Source organism: Rutidosis leptorrhynchoides, chromosome 7 (assembly GCF_046630445.1).
Source record: "Rutidosis leptorrhynchoides isolate AG116_Rl617_1_P2 chromosome 7, CSIRO_AGI_Rlap_v1, whole genome shotgun sequence".
In the NCBI taxonomy this organism is placed as follows: Eukaryota; Viridiplantae; Streptophyta; class Magnoliopsida; order Asterales; family Asteraceae; genus Rutidosis; species Rutidosis leptorrhynchoides.
The window spans coordinates 369,436,328-369,453,682 of record NC_092339.1 but is presented as its reverse complement, the minus strand read 5'-3'; positions in this window follow the sequence as shown (position 1 = coordinate 369,453,682).

Genomic DNA, 17,355 nt, shown 5'->3' with positions numbered 1-17,355 from the left:
TCTTCAAGAAGAAGATGAAAGTCGATGGCACAATTGACAAGTTTAAAGCTAGATTGGTCATCCAAGGCTTTAAACAAAAGGAGGGTATTGATTATTTCGATACATATGCTCCTGTTGCTCGTATCACTACTATTAGATTGTTAATAGCACTTGCTGCTACGTTTGATCTAGTGATCCATCAAATGGATGTCAAAACAGCATTCTTGAATGGTGATTTGGAAGAGGAAGTGTATATGAGACAACCAGAAGGGTTTGTTATGCCAGGACAAGAGCATAAGGTGTGCAAGTTGGTTAAATCATTGTACGGGCTGAAACAAGCTCCCAAGCAGTGGCATCAGAAGTTTGATGATGTGGTGTTGTCTAATGGTTTTGTACTAAATCAATCTGACAAGTGTGTATATAGCAAATTCGATCAATCCGGAAAAGGTGTGATCATTTGCTTATACGTGGATGACATGCTGATCTTTGGTACTAACCAAGATCAAGTTGATAGAACAAAGGAGTTTTTATCTTCGAAGTTCTCCATGAAGGACATGGGAGTGGCGGATGTAATCCTAGGCATAAGGATTAAAAGGGATGATAGAGGTATTACGATCACACAATCTCATTATATTGAGAAGATTCTGAAACGGTTCAAGTGTGATCAATGTTCTCCCTTGAAAACTCCCGTTGATGCAACTGTGAAGCTTATGCCCCATTTGGGTAAAGCTGTATCACAGCTTGAATACTCTCGAGCAATTGGATGTTTGATGTATGCTATGACAAGCACACGCCCCGATATTGCTTTCATAGTGGGAAAGCTGAGTAGGTTTACTAGTAATCCGAATGCTACTCATTGGCGTGCTGTGGTTAGAGTATTCAAGTATTTAAAGGGTACTATGGATTATGGTATCACTTATACCGGGTTTCCTTCAGTTTTGGAAGGATATTCGGATGCAAGTTGGATAACCAACGTCGAAGATCATTCATCTACGACTGGTTGGATATTCCTACTTGGAGGAGGTGCTATATCATGGGCTTCTAAGAAGCAAACGTGTATTACAAATTCAACCATGGAGTCTGAATTTGTAGCTTTAGCTGCAGCTGGTAAGGAAGCTGATTGGTTGAGGAATCTGATTCATGAAATTCCTTTGTGGCCAAAGCCAATATCTCCTATTTCTATTCGTTGTGACAGTGAAGCTACTTTGGCTAAGGCTTATAGCCAAATGTACAATGGAAAGTCTAGACACTTAGGTGTTAGACATAGTATGGTTCGCGAGCTGATTTCACATGGAGTGATATCCGTAAGTTTCGTTAGATCGCAACAAAACTTAGCGGATCACTTGACAAAAGCGTTAGCCCGAGACTTAGTGCACAAGTCGGCTATTGGAGTGGGATTGAAGTCCATATAGATCTTCCAAAGTGAGACGCCCAATTCCCTTCTAGTACAACGCTAGAAGCTGAATTCAATGAGGTAAGCTTACTTTCTGAAGATTGAAACACATAACATTCTGATCCCAAAGTATGTGTTTAGACCTGCAAGTTGAGTTAGGTTGAAGTTATTCTTCTTAATAGTTCTTTTGAAAAATTGCATATGCAGGTGCAAGATGTAAAAGGACTACCTATGTGAGCATGAAGTTTTGCCGCTTCAATGGAGCTTTGGACTTAGCTGCCAATATGTTCACTGAAGGATTGGGACACATGGCTTATAATAGTGTCAAGATTGTTTTGGGGATATGTAAGAAACTGATGTGTATATTATTTTATAGTTTTCATATGAATTGAAGGGTTCAATTCCTCGTGAACACCCTGATTTTCGAATTCTCGTAAATATTATACTAAGTGGAAATTCAATTCTTCATGAACATTTCCATTTATGCATTAGTTTGTTCTGTTGTTTAGTTATTTTAGTAAATCAAGGATTACACTAAAATGGGGGGGATCTGTTGGTGATTTTAGTGTCATCCAACGTACATTTTAGTTAGTTGCGATTTACTTGAATGCAGGTGTTAGCTAGTTATACTTACCAACGGGTTCGGAGAGTGTGGAGTACACGCCCGTAAGAGTTGGCTACTAACTGTCGCGCAAAATGCGGGGGTCAAGGGGGCTGCGCCCCCTTGCGGGGTCCAAGGGGCAGCGCCCCTGGCGGGGTCCAAGGGGCAGCGCCCCTGGCTGGGGTCCCGCTCCCAGGTGAGCGGGCAGGGGTCGAGGGGGCAGCGCCCCTCGCGGGGCTCGGGGCAGCGCCCCGAAACCTCAACGGAATTTGCACTATTCGTTACATAGAAACGTTGCATCCGAATGAGTATAAGCGAATAGTTGCATCTTTTGGTATACCCGAATTTCCCGCCAAAATTGAAGGGTTACACCCTTTCGGTTTAACTGTTTCCTATAACAGTTTAATGAACGTTTTTGTTCATCATTCCGCATTCATCAAACCAACAGAAACACACACAAATTCTCTAACAATTTGATCAGTGATTTCGTTGCCCAAAACACTGATTGCGTTCTTGTTTGATCCCTATAAAGATTTCGTGCAACTGTGGCAATCGTAGGGTCGAAATACTTTATAGAGACAGTGATTACACGATTCAAGAACGAATCCGGCAGTCAATTCATATCCGATTTCTAACAATTTGTACAGTTTATTCATGCAAGTTGGATGTTCAGTTTTTCAGCTCAAATCAGAATCCACATAAAGTACGGCTCTATTGTGCCCAATGCATAAGTTTTTAGAGATTTACATAAACTAACAATAAGTCACATATCATGTTAAAATTAATATTATAGAAGCTTACATGCTCATTCAATAAACACAATCCACAGAGTATAAAACAGAGAGCAATTTACAGATTCGATTCTAGTTTAGTTAGTCACATTCGCATGCGATTATCCGAAGATCTAGATACAATTAGCCTATGATATCTACATGAAAGGTGAAGTAATTTTTGTGTAAATTTCAAATATGCAAAGATTTAATCACAGAAGTTAACACATTTTATCATACAAGGTTATTTTCATGCAAGTGCTGTATAAAACTACTTTTACACTAATTCAAGCATATCTCGAGTTATACATAAGCAAACGACATGATATCCTAGTCTAAATTGAGTGTTTTTAAATTATATTTCCATTGGTATAAGTTTCACATGCCAATTCGTGGTCACTAAAATCCAGATTTCTGATCAATCACGAAAACACAACGTTAATTTCAATTAAGCATAACTTGATCATCCGGAAACGAAATCAAGCGAATCCAAAGTCTAAACTCAATAGTTTTTCGAAAGGAATCTGAATATAACATAATAATTAACATTTGAAAAACTTAATTTTTTTTGATCATGCAAAAACAAATTCGTTTTTAAACCCTAACGCATCAAACAATCAATATAACGATTACAATTAACACGTACGCGTATAGACTTGAGCAATTGACAACATAAATATGAAACTCTAATAAAAATTAGATTTTTAATATTAGGGTTCATGTAAATATACCTTAGATCAACAATCAAAGCACACTAATACGTAGAGGATAACGCGAATCACAACGTTTGTTCTTGAGGTTTGATCAAAAAATTAAAATTGAATGTATGGTGATGGTGATGATGGTCGACGGTCAAGGAGGGAGGGAGAGGGATCGACTGCTCAGTTTTTCTGTGTGAGGGTTTCCCTAATTTTTGTTAAACACTCTAATTTATACTAACCTTAGTTCTCCTAAATTGCACACAAGTCCTCCAAGTAATCAAAATTAAACATAAAAGGGTGGGGAGGGGGTTGGTTCGGCCGATTGGGCCCCATGGGGTACTCCTGGGCTCGTGTTTTGCAATTCCGTGTAATCGTGGCTCGTTTCAAGTGTTGTTTAGTCGTACCGAAGGCCCGGAACGCTAAACCAGTCGTTAAACGCAACCAAACGTTAATTTATTAAAAACCCAATAAATTAATTATTTTTAAAAAGTTAATAATTAATAAATTAATAATTAAAATAAACCCGAGCGTTTCGTTGCTCAAAAAGCAGTTATTAAAATCGTATCATTTTTATCGTATTTCATTTTCCGAAATATGTATTTGAATTAATATCAACCCATATTAATTATTATAACCCTCCAAAGATCAAATATGCTTTTATTACACATAAACGCACAAAAGTTAAATTAATCGCCATTAAGTAAACTAATGAAAAGTTAACGGAAGTAACGGAAAAAGCAGAGTTGTTACATATGTATTTAGTAAGACGTTGTTATAACAATAATCGTTATGTATATCATTTCGAGCTTCATAATTCAATAATCTCATTTTTTATGTATATCACACATTGTTAATATACTTAGTGAGATACTTGTCATAATCTCATGTTAACCATATATATATCATCATGTCGTTTTTACAAGTTTTAATGTTCGTGAATCGCCGGTCAACTTGGGTGGTCAATTGTCTACATAAAACTCATTTCAATTAATCAAGTCTTAAAAAGTTTGATTGCTTAACATGTTGGAAACATTTATTCATGTAAATATTAATCTCATATAATATATAATCATGGAAAAGTTCTGGTCACTACATGTTGGTGGGTTTTGGGTTGAAAAACCAGTTAATCATGTGTAGACTTGCAATTTAGGTATAATCACATGTGTTAGTGATTTTGTTGGTGAATGGAACACAAATGGGTGTTCTTGGTAGTTGATTTTAGGTATAAACCCTAATTGAGTCAAAATGGGTCAATTGGTCAAATTGGGTTAGGAAATGCTTATAACCCTTGACCATAAGATGTTTTGGGTTGAGTTTGGGACCAAGTCACTAGTGTATAGTGATTTGGGGGTATTGGGTCTTGTTTCACCTAGTAGGTATTTTGGGTGCAATTTGGGTCAAGGTTGCACTTGTGGGTTTCGGGTTAAGCTACTAGTGTGCATAGCTTGATGTTGTGTGATTTATGCTAGGTAACTTGCTTTTGGAGCAATCTTGAAGTCCTAGCTTGGGTTTTTACTCATCTAAGGTGAGTGGAGTATTTAAATGTGCATGTATATAATTTATTTGCTTGCGGGTTTAGTGGTGAGTACTATCCAATTATGAAGGATTTTACTCTTTGTTGGCCACTTGATGCATTGTGGTGAGTGATGACTCTAATAATGACTCGCTCTTTGTTGACCACATTGTTCTTGGGGGAAAGTGGTGAGTGCGGTTACTTTGAAATCCACTCTTTGTTGGCCACTTATAAGGATGTGGGGAGTGTTCCCAATTGAGACCACACTCTTTGTTGACCACATTCGGGTGTACATGGTAGTGCCATACGGGAGACACCTTTGTTGGTCATGTACACGGGTTGTTGGTACTATTCATTTGATGATCGCCACGTTTGGGAATGGTTAACCATTTGGATATGTGTATGATGGATTCGGTAGTATAGCGTGTTATATATTTGTTTATGAAATTAACATGCTAGTTTATGCTCGGTTGTGTATACTTGCTTAATTGATGCTTTCTTGTATGCGGTATGTGTAGGTGGCGCAAGTAAGTAAGTTATATATGTATGCATATAATTATTGCACTCACTAAGCATTGTAGCTTACTCCCTCGTTGTTTACTTTTTTAGATTTGGGACACGGAAGGACAAGGGTAAGAGTTTGGCCTAGCTTGCATGTGGTGGATTCTTGGAAGGCACTTTTGGTAAAGGTCCCGACGGTCATACTCAATAAGGGGTCATTTTGGTTTAAACAATTTAGTTAAACTTATGGGTCGTGTTGTCGCGAATAACGTCATGTTGTGGTTTGTAAAATTTAAATGTGGAACAAGTGTATTTTGGGTCCCTTGAACATGTATTTAGGTCCTTTGAATGTGAAATTGTTTGCGGGTGCTTGAGTTGGATTGACACTTAGTTAAAATTTCGAAACTGCATCACCCAGGTACAGGAGCGCCGCTCCTGTGGTAAAAGCGCCGCTCCTGACAGTTTTGGTTGTCTTTTTGGTCAGTGGGTAGAAGCGTCGCTTTTGGAGATAAAAGTGTCGCTCTTGAGTTCCCAAAAGCGTCGCACCTAGTTGTGGTGCGCCGCTCCTGTTTTCCAAAAAACCAAAAAAAAAAAATAAAAAAAAAAATTTGGATCTTAAATTTAAACGGGTTGGGTTTCATTTCAGCACAATCTGAAACTGAAGGTTATGCTTCGCCAAATGTTACTCCATCTGGCCACGCATATTAATGATTTAAAAAGCGTGTTTAATGATGTGACATTAGATTCAAAATTATATGCGTTATACATAATTACATTGTGTGTGAAATAATACGCCTTATAACTATATATATCGTGCAAATTCATGTGTACACAAAAGTAATAATACGATATATATTGAAAATGTTCAAAAAAAACATTAAAAATTAATAAAATATCTTTTTCGGCATCCTGACGACCTCGAATGGCAAGACACTTTCCGAGAGTCTTAATGTTAGGGACGTTTTAGGGTGATCTAGAAAATTTTAGCATAATCTGAAATCAAATGTTATGCGCCGCCAAATGTTACTCTATTTGACGGCGCATATTATTGATATAAACAAAGTATTTAATGAAGTGACATTAGATTCAAAATTATATGCATTATACATAATTACATTGTGAGTGATATAATAGGCCTTTAAACGATATGTACCATGCTAAGTCATGCATACAAAAAGGAATAATAAGATAGAAATTCAAAACGGTCAAAAAAGCGTCTAAAATAATAAAAAGGCAAAAATGAAGGTTTTCGAGGCCTCGTTTCGAAAAATATTTGGGACAAACCGCCTACGGCAGTTTGCCAACGGATAGATCTCGAAAAAATACACGATTTTGAAAAACAACGGTGACTAAATCGGAGCTACGAGTCAAAAGATATGATAGATCTAATATTTTGACCAAAGACACAAAACACCAAGCACCACGAACCGTCGGTGTTGTTTGGTGCGTGGTGTGAATTTGTGAGGAAAGATGTATTTTTCGGAATCTAGACGACCTCGAATGGCAAGCGCGTACAGAGAGTCTTGCTTGTTGGGCCGTTTTATGGTAATCTTGAGAATTTCGGCACAATCTGAAACCGAAAGTTATGCGCCGCCAAATGTTAATCCATATGGCGGCGCATATTAATGATTTAAAAATCGTGTTTAATGATGTGACATTAGATTCAGAATTATATGTGTTATACATAATTACAATGTGAGTGAAATAATAGGCCTTAAAACTATATATACCATGCTAATTCATGCATACACAAAAGTAATAATACGATATATATTGAAAACCTTCAAATAAGAACATTAAAATGAGTAAAATGTGTTTTTCGGCATCCTGACGACCTCGAATGGCAAGACACTTTCCGAGAGTCTTGATGTTAGGGACGCTTTTGGGTTATCTAGAAAATTTCAGTATAATCTGAAACCAAAGGTTTTGCGCCGCCAAATGTTACTCTAATTGGCGGCGCATATTATTGATATAAAAAGCGTATTTAATGAAGTGACATTAAATTCAAAATTATATGCGTTATACAAAATTACATTGTAAGTGAAATAATAGGCCTTAAAATGATATTTACAATGCTAAGTCATACATACAAAAAGGAATAATATGATAGAAATTCAAAACGGTCAAAAGAGCGTCTAAAATATAAAAACAAAAAGGCAAAAATGAAGGTTTTCGAGGCCTCGTTTTGATAAATATTTGGGACAAACCGCCTACAAAAGTTTGCCAACGGATAGATCTCTTAAAAATACACGATTTTAAAAAACAACGATGACTAAATCGGAGCTACGAGTAAAAAGATACGATATATCTAACATTTTGGCCAAAGACACAAAACACCAAGTACCACAAACCGTCGGTGGTGTTCGGTGCGTGGTGCGAATTTGTGAGGAAAGATTTCTTTTTCAGAATCTAGACAACCTTGAATGGCAAGCACGTACAGAGAGTCTTTCTCGTTGGGCCGTTTTAGGGTGATCTTGAGAATTTCAGCACAATCTGAAACCGAAGGTTATGCGCTGCCAAATGTTACTCCATCTGGCGGCGCATATTAATGATTTAAAAAGCGTGTTTAATGATGTGACATTATGTTCAAAATTATATACGTTATACATAATTACATTGTGAATGAAATAATAGGCCTTAAAACTTGTAATGACCCGGAAAATTTCGACTAATTTTAAATCAAATTCTCGATACGATATGATATTTTGACACGATAAGTAAAGTCTGATAAGGTTGAGTCTCAAAAATTATGAACTGTTTCATATATTCATTTGACCTTCGACTATTTTCGACGATTCACGAACCACTATCTGTAAATAAATACATATATATTTAAATTTAAATATATAAATATGAAAGAGAAACTTATGTGATTTAATTCATTTGTGTAAATAAAAAATAATATATGATATTACTATATATATATATACATATATATATATATATATATATATATATATATATATATATATATATATATACATATATATATATATATATACATATATATATATATATATGATTTAGAATTTATTTAATAAATGCTCGTAGCACTAGTTTGTCATCTTGATAAGTTATTAATCAAGTTAAAACAAACTTATGTTATTTTAAAATAAACGATGATCCGAAAATGAGTTCTATAAATTTTAGGCTTACTAAAAATGCATTTAGGATTTAGTTATTAAATTTTAACATTTTTTTATATTTTACCCAGAATTGAGAGGGACAGTTGATGTAATTTTTATTTAATAATTAATGACCGAATTTTATACCATAATGACTAAAATAAATAAATATAGTTAATTTAAAATTTTAGGATTTTTCTGAAGACTTTTATCCGCCACTGAATTCAAATAGTGGACAATACCCGGTCCGTGAAAACTCTCGGTAGAATAAGACATTTCATTGATGGCTTTACTGTGTGCACATTATTGTAAAGTATGATTCATTTATTTATTATATTAATTTATTTCTTCACTGTCTTTGTTTCACATTACCCATTATCATATTATATATACATATGTTTACTTGAATCCAACAAATCAGTGTTCCTTGTTTTGATTAAACAACACAATTCACTAAACCTTACTTTCATCCTCTACCACCTTGAACATCTAACCCTCCTCAACCACCAATCCTCATCATGGTTCACTAGCTTCGTTTGTTGCAACTAGAGTCGACTACCATCACCTTTTAAACCACCATCAACAATCACCAAGAAACCCACTTGGACCATAACCAACAACCACCATTCGAAACCAATGTTACTGTCTTCGATTTCTGTTTCATTCCAAGGACCACCACAACACTATCACTCACCCTTCTCTTTTCTTGATCAACCATCCACCGGCTACCGCCATGTTCAACCACCACCTTTAAAACCATTTAACTACCCACCAATCTTTAACCCATCACTGTTTCATGTTCTATGTTCGAAACCCGTTTCGGTCTCTTCTTTTCTCGTACTCGAATCAACTCATAACCACCACCAAATTTAGTTTCGGTTGTAAGCTCAACCTCAATAACCATCTACAACCATCGCCATAACCTGAACCCACAAGACCCACCATCTCACCGGTCACAACTGTCAGACCCCGTCCAAAATCTTCCAGAACGAACACTTCAACATATGGTACCATCGCGATGAACTGACGTCTATATGCCATGAATGACTCCAAGTAATATCTCTAAAATGAGCAAATGCACAGTGGAAGATTTCTTTCATACCTGAGAATAAACATGCTTTAAAGTGTCAACCAAAAGGTTAGTGAGTTCATAAGTTTATCATAAAACAATAAAATTCATCATTTTGATAGACCACAAGATTTAAATTCTATCTTCCATAAACATAATCTCGTATCAGGCATTTCGCAAACTGCATAGAGATAAATTCATTTTCATAAACATAATCTCGTATCAGGCATTTCGCAAACGACATAGAGATAAAATCATTTTCATAAACATAATCTCGTATCATGCATTTCGCAAACTGCATAGAGATAAAATCATTCTCTCGATACATAACATTCACTTTTCTTTCATAGCTTTCATAGCTTTCAATTCTTGGCTTGGTAACCGACCTTAACAATATAATGCGCATAATAATATCCCCAAAACAGAACATCTCGTCTGTATAATAATCATATAAACTATAAGTACTAAACACCACGCCCACCAGCCCTTCCGTCTAGTGAACATTCTGGGTGGGGGTGTTAAACCCGGTAGCTACCTTTAGGATTCGCGTCAATTAGGCGTGCACTAATTCTCAAAATTAGTGATGTTCCCTAATTCTTAGGTTACCAAGCAATAATAATCAGGGGAAAAATATTCATATCTATTGTGGCAGTTATCACGTCCACATAATTCAATGGTGGCAATTATCACGTCCACATAATTCATTCGAGGAATGTTTTGCTTGTGTCTATCTCATCAAACATTTATAAAAGCATTTCATGTATTCGCACTTCAAAATGTATTTCAAAAGCATTTAATAAAGCAGTTGTAAAAGTAGCGCATGTATTCTCAGTCCCAAAAATGTAAAGAGTAAAAGGGAATCAAATGAACTCACCTAATGTATTTTGTAGTAAAAATACATATGACGACATTAAACAAGTGTAGGGTTGACCTCGGATTCACGAACCCCTTCCTATGCTTTTTGTAAAAAGAAATGCCCATAGCCGGGCTCGAACCCGCAACCCCACGCTCAACCACAACAATACCCAACCATTACTCCGTATCAACTAATCTGTTTATGTGCAGGTTCATTATATACATAACCCTTTCCTGTTCTTATCCCTTTTCTTCATTTCAAAAAAAATATAATATATATGCTCCAAACCAGAATTGAACCCACGACCTCCTGGAAGTCTAACAACACTCCTAACCATTCCCCTACTCTTTCTTTTCTGTTTTTAATTAACAACTTAATCTACTAAACCAGTTTATTTCATCATACATCATCATCATTAACTTAACAACAACATCATCATCTTAATCCTATATCATTTTCATCATAATCAATCACGGCATTATCATTCCCAACTTCATAATTATTATCATCTAATGTCGTACATCATCCTTATCTAACTCTAATCATCACCCTAATCATCATAGTTCATCACCATCTTCACTACTATATATCATAATCATATTAGATCCTCATTTCAATTATGGTCGTTGTTATCATCACCATTCTTTATTTTAATCCTCCTAATAAAAGAATTAATAAATCTACCCATTTTGTGACCTGTAATTATCGGCCACAAATCCCCACGTTGTCCCACATGGATATGCTATAACCTTTTATATATTCAAGTTTGACACAAAACTCAAATAATTAACCCATGTTGCAGCTCCTTTCTCCTTTACAGCTTATCAACAGAATATGTTCCATTTATTGGTAACCCAAAAAACAAATGTAAACCGCTATAGTGATTTAAAGTGGTGATGACTGTTTTGGTGGCATTCGAATCGTATTAGCAGCAGTATTTTCGGTTGGCAACAAGAAAAAAGTAAAATAAACTGGTGGCGGTTTATTGGAGGTACGTGGTGCTAGTTTGAATATGAATCAGAAAACAATAAGTTGTAGCGAAAAGAATTAAAATATGGCAGCAGTTTGATCGTGAGGGTGGTTGTATGGTTCACGCAGAATAGAAAAATAAATAAATAAAGAGATGGTTTATGCTTGGCTGCAGGGTGGTGGATGGTGGTAGTTCGATGGTTGTTAGCCTGCGGTGTGATGGAGAAGATGGCAGTGTTAAGTAATAGGCAAGGGTTTGTAGCAACAATAACCGTAGCTGTGATAGGATAAAGGTGGTGCAGTGGGTTCAAGATGTTGAGGCTTATGGTGATGAAATCGTAATGGTGGAGGAGGTTTGTGACTCTTAGTGATGAAATATAATTAGAAAGTAGTACTAGCACGCATAGTAACTAATTTACTTTGAATGGGGGTGATAGGTTTCAATGGTATTGTGCTGTTGTTGTCGGGCATCAAAAGAAATGGGTTTAGGTGATAGTGAGTTCGATAATGGAAGTTTCAATAGAAAAAGAGACTGAAGGTGGTTGTTGGTTTGGTTCGTCAACCACAAATAAAAACGGCATGTAGGGATCAAAGGTGTTCGATGGTGATGGATCATGATGGTGTTTGTTTAGAGTGGGGGTTAAACAGGATTATGATAGTGGTGGTTATGAACATGGTGGAATATATCTATATATATCTCTGCATATACATGTAGGTTTTATCTCCTTAAGCTAGTGTATATGAAAATGTGTAATCTTCTAAAAAGGAAAATTGAAAAGAAGCAGAAGCAACAGAAAGAGAATTAGAGATCAATATTAGAATAGATAACAAGTGGTTTTATAAATTGATTGTGAATGGTACTAGACAAGGAAAGGAAAACAAAGTCTCGTGGTTTGATAGAGACTAGAAACAGAAAGTAATATGCATAGTTCTGGGTTTTAAGTGAATACCTTTTCTTTTTGTGAGAATTGAAACGAATTATGCAAGGACAGAGATAGTTGGTGATAGGCAAAGCCAAAACAATAAACTCATATATCCAAATATTGAATTATGTAGTGAGCTGTAGTTTGACAAGATGAGAGAAAGTAGGGATTGTAATATCTCTAATGTGCCTAAACAAGAAGAAGCTAACAAAACACATCTGTCACCTTTTTCATTTTAAAACATACGTGATTGATACTTATTTATTTCTTCTTACCGGCAGTTTTCACGGACTGTGTTATAATGTGGTTCATTGCTAAACAGTTAAAATATAAAAGTGTTCCTAAAAATCCCAAACTTTTAGATTAAATATAATTAATTATTTCACTCGTTAACTGTTTGAAACCTGATTAAAAAGCTTCGATAATTATTTATTTTCTGTTCCAATTTATGTGTACGGAGTACTAATATTTAAACTTAAAAATGTAAAAATATTTTTAACAAATCTAAAATCTTCGTAATCAATTTACAGTCCAACTTTTACCTTAATCATTCATGAACGTGTATTATATCTATATTAAAACTAATGAAATGTCAACCGAGTGTCACTGACGTTTACTAATTAGGCTCGAAATCAATTTTTAATATATTCTCTTTCTATATGCAAACAGTTTTAAATAGCAAGTTTTAACTACTAAAATAAATATATTATATTTTTTTTAAACAATTAGATTTATTATAATTTTATATCTTTACAAGAAATATTTATATATACATATATATACATATCTATATATTTATAATAGTAGTTTTCATTACATCGCATATTATTTTATATATTTATTTCCTAAAATTAAATCATATATTATATCAAATAATATTTCAAATTATTATTATATATATTTATATACATATAAATATATATGTATCTATTTACAACTAGTTGTTCGTAAATCGTCGAGCATGGTCAAAGGGAAATTGATTACATGAACACAGTTCAAAGTTTTTGAGACTTCAATATTACAGACTTTGCTTATCGTCTCAGAAACATATAAACGTTAAGTTTAAATTTGGTCGGAAATTCCCGGGTCATCACAGTACCTACCCGTTAAAGAAATTTCGTCCCGAAATTTGATCGAGGTCGTCATGGCTATCCATAAAAATGTTTTCATGACGAATATAAGTTGATAAATAGAGTTTTATCATCATTGAGTAATATAGATAAAACAATTTGATTACGTGAATAGTATAAGTGAAGCTATCACAAAAGAGTGAAATGAGAAAATAATGTTTCGTCATATCCTTCGACGTAGATATGGTTGATTTCCGGAGTTCAAGGGATTTGGAAAAAATCTTTGTAATAAGATTTGATTCTTCGGTAATCAAGGGAATTAAGATCCGCTTTAAATGTGATCATCTGGTTTGATTGCTCTGTCGGATATTTCACTATAAATTCACCCTCTTCATTTCCTTTATATTTTGGAGTTCCATAAATTTTGTTTTCTCTTCCCGACTTTAAGTTAAGCGAATAATGATCCAGAATTCATGGATATGAAATTTCGAATGAATATGACTAACGTTCTAAGAGAGAGATTGTAAATAGCACGATCTTGATTGGTTAAATTACCAGAAGTCACGATAAAAGATAGAATTATCAAAAAGATATATTCTTGATATGTTTATAGATTAGATCGAATGTAAGAGTCATGTAACATGGCACATGATGATGGTACTGAGAATCATCACGTTTCATTAGAAACTCAGCATGACTTACCGTAATATAATCACGTTGATCAAGTGTCATTATATTATACTAACTCATGCATCAGTTCCCAACACTACTTCAACAACATTTATAATTTAAGTTCGAATTTTTTTTTTTAGAATTTAGAAACTAAAATAGTTTCCTTTTATGATATATCACAGATAGCGCGGAGAGATAATTAATATCGGACGAGAATATTTATGAAGATATCTTCAGAAATATTGAGGATATTTATAATGAAAGATACGATAATATCTTAGAATTTCTAATATCGATGGATGATGAAGAAAATTTGTCCGCAAGAGTTTAGAGTCAGAAGCAAGGTATTCGTTAATGACTTAGGTAGATACTGAATCATTTGGATTCTTTGAAGACAGGTTTAGTCCTTGTGATTTGTACACAACCTCCTTCATGGTTTGCTCAATCTGTTTCCCAGTTCCAACTTTTCTGAACTTTGCCAACATACTATTAGTTATCATCAAACTTTTAACGGTTAAAGTTGTTACAGTTTTTGCTGCTTCATTCAGCTTTTTCAGAATTCATAGTATTGATTCGTAGACTGGGTGCTTTTCAGAATTTTAGAATGAAAGTTCATAATTCTAAAGGTTATATGTGTACATATAAATGTTGATGTAGAAAAGTTGGGAGATTCGAAATACTGATTGCGGATTCTCAGTAATTGGTATGGCAATTCTCTTTATAAGATGTGAATGAGTATATGAATAGGTTTTAATGAACAACTATAATGGTTCTTCGGAGAGACTTAAGCCATGAGTAATGAAGTTGCTGGTAAGTTTACTGCTAATGTGGTGGGATACATACGATTCCCCGGTAACGATGACGAAAGGCAAACTTATATATCAAGGTTATAATAAGACTAATCCAAATGAATGTCGAAGTTGACTTGCTGGAGCTGTGACAAAATTTGCTAATTTGGAAAGGAAATTGCAAAGTTATTTTCAGTAATAACAATGCTAAGGATCTGACACAGATACGTGTGGTTGGATCATCCTCTCAATTGTTTCTTAATTGAGGGGTTTCAAGGATCATGAAGGGTTTGAACGCGGATTGTAATCGTCAAGATACAAACGAGGTTTAAGATGAAATCAAGTGGCAAACTTGAGGAAATCTGTAACTGTAGTAGATGTAATTTATTTACAATCTTTTAAGTCGAAATGTGTTGTATTTAATATTTCCTACTCTTTTAATACTTTTAATTGTCCATGATAGTAGTCCAATAGTTCAATAGTTCAATAGTTCCACCAAAACTTGTATATTTTAAGGAAATAGTCATATAGGAACAGTTAGCTAGAATTTGGTTAATATAGTTTTAAAGTTTTACGTAGTTAATTAATTGGTTACTAATCAATTTTATTTTGTTCATTATTTCCTTCATTATGCCACTGGTCAAATCTTGACTTGGATTCTGATAGGTCAAAATCCGAATATGAAATTGAACTTGGATGAAAATAGTTGTTCTTTGGTGAACGAATACGTATATGTGTGAATTTGAGCAGTGTTGTTAATGATTGCTGAATTTGAATTGAAGAATGTACAGTGTAACTTATTAATATGAAATATAAATATTCCTCGGGTATTACCTACCCGTTAAAATATTTTCACCATTAACAGTTTGTACAAAAGAATTTTTTTTAATTACAATCTTTATGAAAACATATATACATATATATTTTCTTCAGATGTAATCATAGATTTAATGAGTCAATATAATATTAGACTCATTTAATTTTTCGGTTTGAGCTAGAATAAGTAATCTCTAAAACTATTAGGATCCACATATTCTTCGCAGAATATTAATGAAGTTATGGATCAATACTTCATCGTTCATTGCTGTTGGTACTCCTTGGTATCTTTGGTGCGTATGATGTTGATGTTCGTGGGACAGATTGTGAAATTGAGGCTTGAGATGCGGATGTTGATGTTGGTGGTACTGTTGGTGCCGGTAATGTTGCTGAAGCTGGTACATTTTGCACCATATTTTTCAAGGCTACAACTCGGGTGCGAAGCTCGTTGACTTATTTCTCCGGGATGATTGACGGTAGGAATGAGCGAGTGAATAAGGTTTTGAATTTGAGATAGTATATAATCATAGCGAGATATTCAAAAAATGAGGGTGAAAATGGTGTTTCGGACAGGTTCGCCGATAAGTGCTTCAGGTTCATCGCCAAGAGAGAAATTTGGTTGATGGAAAAGATCACCTTCTTCTTGTCTCCAATGATTTAGTATATTACGAACCCATCAGATGAATTGGAGATGGCTGATTGATTGATTCATTCTGGTGACGCTGCTTTCGAAGCTGGAGTGGGACTCCATGTCGGAATCTGAGGGACTTTAACTAGTTGTGAGTTCCATTGCGTACGATTGAATAAAGGATTTTTCGATATGAAATGATTTTCGGATATCGGATGATATTCTAATTACATAGAATATCTATATATATAGAACAAAAGATTTCGTAGATTACGGAGGGATTTACAAAATATATCAGTTCATGGTAACAGATACGCTAAGATATGGATTAGCAGATACGCTAAGATATTGAATTTTTGTCTATACACTATTCAAGCAGTCAATGCAGTAAGATGTGTCTAGACTAAGAATGGTAAGCAGGTAATTTTTGACAAGAAATAATAAGCAAAACTTTTGACATGCAGACCAGGTTCAAGTCCAGACTTATTAATGTAACCTAACAACTACTAGGTCGAAGTCCAGACTCACTAATGCATCCTAACAACTACCTGTTAGACACACTAATGCAGACTTGGTTCGCTAAGACCACCGCTCTGATACCACATGTCAGACCCCGTCCAAAATCTTCCTGAACGAACAATTCAACATATGGTACCATCGCGATGAACTGACATCTATATGCCATGAATGACTCCAAGTAATATCTCTAAAATGAGCAAATGCACAGCGGAAGGTTTCTTTCATACCTGAGAATAAACATGCTTTAAAGTGTCAACCAAAAGGTTAGTGAGTTCATAAGTTTATCATAAAACAATAAAATTCATCATTTTGATAGACCACAAGATTTAAATTCTATCTTCCATAAACATAATCTCGTATCAGGCATTTCGCAAACTGCATAGAGATAAATTCATTTTCATAAACATAATCTCGTATCAGGCATATCGCAAACTGCATAGAGATAAAATCATTTTCATAAAC